Here is a 6,750-nt window from a genome sequence, read left to right on the forward strand (position 1 = left end):
CTCTCATCCGATATAAAAAATCCAGGCATACACTTATATACATCGAAGCTACAAACAGGGCCTTTCCACTGTTCTGTTGGCATCCTAGGAGTGGTTTGTTAAGTTGACTGTCCACTCGTGCTCTTATTAAGGAGTAAAGGCTGGCATTGTATTGCCTAGAAACATTTTGAACACATTTATTATAGATTTGTATTAACCTTTTGACCGATTAATCAATAGTCAGTAATAATGTATGTTTAAATTAGGTAGTGCAGCTCACCATTTTATGTACAGTATGTCACACAGTTGCAGAAAGGGTCAGTATTTGGCGCCATCTTCTGGCCAAAATATAAACTAGACCCCCCAAGCCATCCAAAATCCCTCATGAAAAAGAGAATTCTTATTTTGGACAATGTACTGTATGTCACTCACATTTTTTAGGCTCAATTAACACTTTAAAGGGATCAATTCAATCCGTATCGCGGAAGTTCAGCGTTATAGCACGATTGACATTTTAAAGGTAATTTCGGTTGGGCTGACATTTTCAGCGTGAATGCAGTCTCCGCTAACGCGGGAACATTGCCTTTAAATTTTTATTTCGCTATAACTCTGAAATTCCGTGAAAAGGATTGAATCAAGCCCTAAATGTAATTAAAAAAAGACATAAGATCTTTAACTATATTTCTGTCAAGTTATTTCAATGTTATTCACATCACAGCATGGTGAAAGTTAAGAGGAAGCAGTGGAGTGAGCCGGACAGCTATTTTATGAGGAGATTGACATGTGTAGTTGTGCTACTAACTCGCATAGTGCTGCACCTAATGTTGCTAAGTTAATTTGTATGGTTATGAATTTATTGGGATGTAGGCCATGGTTTATCTGACAAATATAGCATACCTATTTGAAAACAATGACAGCCTACCTGTGCTGATTTCAATCATAGGCATATAGCCTAGGTTACGGCTGGAAGACTCAGATTTCAAGAGAGAATACAACTCTTTATAACACTACTCGGTCTATTCACTACTGTCGCACGAGCAAAATTAATGCGTTTGATGTGGGCTTTAGAGCTATTGTAGTGCCAATAACATATCTGCCGTCTCAATAACATCTCTCCAAAAATGACGGGGTCTCCAATTATTGAATCCAAGATGGCGTAGCAGTGCGGTCGTGAACTATGTGTGTCCGTGTAAATAGCCTGTTTTTTGTATTTGTATTTGTATTTTTCGTACATATTTCCCTATCACATTTTTCATCCTTCTACTAAATACACTTTCCTGCAACCCGCCTCACTCAATGTGGAACGGATTCTATTATTGACTTACCTTTTATCTAGAATCTCCAGTTGAAACTAGCTAGCCAGCTAACTAGCTACTTGCTATTAGCCACCGTTAGCGGTTTTCACCCAGGCCCTGCAGCCCCCAGTATCACTCCTACTGCATGTTAACATCAGAAGCCTCCTCCCCAAGTTTGAGTTATTCACTGCGTTAGCACACTAAATGTATGTGTCATGACAATGTTATGACCACATTATGACAGGTTATGACAAGTTATGTCAGCTGTTATGACATATTATGACATGGTTATAATGTGTTATGACGCTGCGTGTCAAGTAAAGTGTTACCGGTTTGTCTATATTGAAAATTGGTTAACATGATGACATACAGTAGTATCTGTTTGTGTGTCAGATATGACCTATCCTAGCTGCCATTGGTAATAGAACATTGACTGTGTGTGTGTTCACAGATACAGTGTCTTCAGAAAGTATTCATACCTGTTACGTTCCCCAGTTTCTGTGTTGTAGGTTGTGTATTTTCATGTATGTATTTCAGGAAATGGGTTCCTGAAATTCCCCAACAAGCAGCTGATTGGTCAAAACATTGATGATTGGAGAGCTGACACTGCGCCCTCGTCAGGACGCAGCTGTCTCCAATTACCAACTCCTTCTGAAGCTATATAAGCCCCAGTTCTGTTGCTCAGAAGGAAAAAGGGGAACCAGAATTGCTGAGAGTTACAGCATGTTGGTTGTATGCTAAGAGTTTGGTATGTACTGTGTTGTTGTTGCTCTGAGAACCAATTGTAATGTTGTGTTAGTTTGTGGCTCAGAGTTTCTTTAATGTCCTGGGTTAGTTTTTTTTCTCAGGTTTTGTTGTGAACCAGTTTGTGCTATTTTTGTTTCATTTGTTCCCCAGGGGGGAAGGGGAAGGCACCTAGGGAGTGCTTAGGCAAGAGGCCCGCGGGCATACATTACCCGTAGAAGTTGACTGTCTATGCACACTAGGAAAGACCTGGGCGGACCATCCCTTGTATTTTGGTTAGTGCACCAGGTGGTGCTATGGTGTATTGATACACCATCCAAAGTGTAATTAATATCTTCACCATGCTCAAAGGGATATTCAATGTCTGCTTTTCTTTACCCATCTACCAATAGGTGCCCTTCTTTGCGAGGCATTGGACAACCTCCCTGGTGTCTGTGGTTGAATCTGTGTCTGAAATTCACTGCTCGACTGAGGGACCTTACAGATAATTGCATGGGTTTGGTTACAGAGATGAGGTTGTCATTCAAAAATCATGTTAAACACTATTATTGCACAGAGTGAGTCCGTGCAACTTATTATGTGACTTGTTAAGCAAATGTTTACTCCTGAACTTATTTAGGCATAACAAAAGGGGTTGAATACTTATTGACTCAAGACATTTCAGCTTTTTATTAATTTGTAACAATTTTGAAAAACATAATTCCACTTTGAGATGATGGCCAGTGTTGGCAGGTGACAAAAATCTCAATTTAATCCATTTTAAATTCGGGACGTAACAACAAAATGTGGAAAAAGTCAAGGGGTGTGAATACTTTCTGAAAGCACTGTACATGTATGGAGCCAGCACTTGGGAGACTTGCAAGATGATGTGATGGAGTTCAGACTGAAAGTCAGCCGTGATACTGAGGCATATTTAGTAGACACCATTTTTACTTTTGTCTTTGTTTTTTTATGTCATTAGTCAATAGGGGGAGGGAGTAAGCATACACTGATTAAAACACCTGGTTTTCTGAGCAATCTTTCGAATGTAAGCAGCTTAGTAGTGTTCCAGCGGTGTATTTGATCTGTACCAGCACCGGTAGCGCGAGCCTCCCTCTTATGCGCGCATGAAGTGAGTTTGGACTTTTATTTTTTTTTAAATATGCATCTTATGGCCTAAACTCACCAAAGGGGTGTGTGTGTGATTTATTTTAGAATGCATTGTTTTGAATTATAATGAGCCAATAACGTGTCTCTATTTTAGCGTTTTATCGCTGGTGCTTTAGTCATTATTCCCTTTTCGAGCTCATTTGAATTGGAAGAGGTAGCGAAGGGGTTGAGGCTTTACCATACATGCTATATTAGACCAGTTCATCCACTTATGGAAGCACAACATCGCTATCAGCAAAGATGATTAGAGATGTGGACTATCCTGTTAGCATACAGTCACTGCTCTGTCTGTCCCCTCCTTTCCACCAGCCTCTCTCTGCTTGTCTCTGTCATGATTTAACTGGATTTGAACCCAAATGCAGACAACTACACCAAGCCAGAGAAGGTTTAACAGGTTTATTTACAATGTTCAATTAGTCCAGGTTACAGGGAGGGTAACAGATCCAGGTCAGGGCAGGTGTGGTACCGTAATGTCCTAGTGTCCGTGGTGAGTCCAAAAGGGAGGTCCGGTAGTGGAAAGCAGGATGGTGGTGGCAGGAGTGAAGCGGAGGCAGGTTCCAATAATCTGTGGCACAGGAGAAAAGTAAATAGAACAGGCCAAAAACACAAAGAGCGAAAATAACCAGGTTGAGTCGGCAGCGAGACTAACATGGTCGTCTTGACTATGATCTGACGATGAGTGGTAAGTTTGACCGGGTCTTAAAGGCTGAGGTGATTATGGTGAATGAGCTGCAGCTGGAACCCTGACTCCCGCACACCAGACTTCACTCCTGCAATCAAGGACAGACAGAGGGGAGGGGGAGAGCAGAGAGAGAGCTACCTAGCAGCAGTAGGCCTAACAGTCTCTGCTTGCTCCGCGCCCGCTTCTGGTGTTTTCCGCTTTAAAAATAGTTTTCACATACAAACTTTAAACACTGAGAGTACAAAACATTAAGGACACCTGCTCTTTCCATGATAGACTGACCAGGTGAAAGCTATGATCCCTTATTGATGTCACTTGTTAAATCCACTTCGATCAGTGTAGATGAAGGGGAGGAGACAGGTTAAAGAAGGATTATTAAGCCTTGAGTCTATTGAGACATGGATTGTGTATGTGTGCCATTCAGAAGGTGAATGGGCATGACAAAATAATTAAGTGCCTTTGAATGGGGTATGGTAGTAGGTGCCAGGCACACCGGTTTGTGTCAAGAACTGCAACGCTACTGGGTTTTTTCACTCTCAACAGTTTCCCGTGTGGGAATGGTCCACCACCCAAAGGACATCGAGCCGACTTGACACAACTGTGGGAAGCATTGGAGTCAACATAGGCCAGCATCCCTGTGGAACGCTTTAGACACCTTGTAGAGTCCATGCACTGATGAATTCAGGCTGTTCTGATGGCAAAAGAGGGGGGTGCAACTCAATAATAATATTAGGAAGGTGTCCTTAATGTTTTGTACACTCAAGAGTATGTCCTAACTCAGAATCAAATAGGCTTCACAAAAATAACATGGTCGCTGTGGTAGAATGTTTATTTTGATTGGTTGATTTTAAGCATTTATTTAAGTCCCACCATCTGATTTCAGATGTGTCCATGGAAACAGGAATATTAGGGAAATCGTTCGTCTTGCAAAGCATGTAAATGCCTGTTTTGCATGTTATTTTGGCATTAATACGTGTCACATATCAGTTTGCAAACAATGTAAAAAATAACAATAATAATTGAGTTAATAAAGCCGCCTACAAACATGGTCTCTTTTTTGCTTTATTGAATAAGCTCAGTGCTTTCTGTGGTGGTGAGGCAGCCAGCGGAAAATACGGAGCGTAGGTGTTGGTAATGTTCTCTAGTTGCGCCGTGATTGGCTCAGTGATCTGTCACTCATGGGGACACTACGTCACCGCCAAGTCTAAGGGTAGAGTTCGAAAATTCAAGCCCCTTGGGTGCTGTAATAGAGTTACATTAGAAGTGCCCATCCAAGAAGGCTCAGGGTCATTGGCCACAGATAAAATGACGTCAAATCACGTTATATCTACAGTAGCTTTGATTGGACTGATCATGTCAACATCATACTTTCAAAATCTTAGCTAGCAGTCATCATCATGAATCAAGTCAACAATCTACTGGCAAATCCTTATTAATCCTTACCATATGAAGAGAAATAATGAATAGACATTATAGATAAAACGTATCGGTGCTCATTGGCCATTGGACATAAACATCACACAACAAGTTGGCAATTTCAACAATGAGTGGTTTGGAAGGCATCAGTGGCAAACTGCAAGCATTGCAAAGCAATGACTAGCCTGCTATTCAGTGGAGTGACTGTGTGATCCCAAGTCTGGGATTAAGGGTCTCTTTTCCAAGTTTAAAATGATAAACATTCAACATTGGCCATGCTGACAATGAAGAATGATTTGTGCCGCTCTCAAAACAACTGTTAACTTGGAACTGCGAAATCTGACTTCAGTGAGTTCAAGACAACTGGGAACTCGGGAAAAACGAGCTCCGACTGGGAAAAGACATTTTGAATTGTAAATCCGGAACTCGGGCCTCTTTCTAGCGCTACGACCTGAAGATCACTGACGTCATCATGATTCAACCTTGTTTTTTTCAGAGTTCCCAGTTGTCTTGAAAGCACCATAAATCCAGAGAATGCCAGACTTTGATGACAAAGTTTGATGACAAAATATGCCCACTGTCACGTTGTATAATGATTAGAAGACAGACGTGGGAATACGTATTAGGGGTTTTATTACTCCACCCAACACAAACACGTATATACAGTGGGGAGAACAAGTACAGTGGGGGAAAAAAGTATTTAGTCAGCCACCAATTGTGCAAGTTCTCCCACTTAAAAAGATGAGAGAGGCCTGTAATTTTCATCATAGGTACACGTCCACTATGACAGACAAATTGAGAAAAATTAATGCAGAAAATCACATTGAAGGATTTTTAATGAATTTATTTGCAAATTATGGTGGAAAATAAGTATTTGGTCACCTACAAACAAGCAAGATTCCTGGCTCTCACAGACCTGTAACTTCTTCTTTAAGAGGCTCCTCTGTCCTCCACTCGTTACCTGTATTAATGGCACCTGTTTGAACTTGTTATCAGTATAAAAGACACCTGTCCACAACCTCAAACAGTCACACTCCAAACTCCACTATGGCCAAGACCAAAGAGCTGTCAAAGGACACCAGAAACAAAATTGTAGACCTGCACCAGGCTGGGAGACTGAATCTGCAATAGGTAAGCAGCTTGGTTTGAAGAAATCCACTGTGGGAGCAATTATTAGGAAATGGAAGACATACAAGACCACTGATAATCTCCCTTGATCTGGGGCTCCACGCAAGATCTCACCCCGTGGGGTCAAAATGATCACAAGAACGGTGAGCAAAAATCCCAGAACCACACGGGGGGACCTAGTGAATGACCTGCAGAGAGCTGGGACCAAAGTAACAAAGCCTACCATCAGTAACACACTACGCCGCCAGGGACTCAAATCCTGCAGTGCCAGATGTGTCCCCCTGCTTAAGCCAGCGCATGTCCAGGCCCGTCTGAAGTTTGCCAATGACCATCTGGATGATCCAGAGGAGGAATGGG

This window comes from Coregonus lavaretus (genome assembly GCF_964263955.1).
Source record: "Coregonus lavaretus genome assembly, chromosome: 33".
Classification (NCBI taxonomy): domain Eukaryota; kingdom Metazoa; phylum Chordata; class Actinopteri; order Salmoniformes; family Salmonidae; genus Coregonus; species Coregonus lavaretus.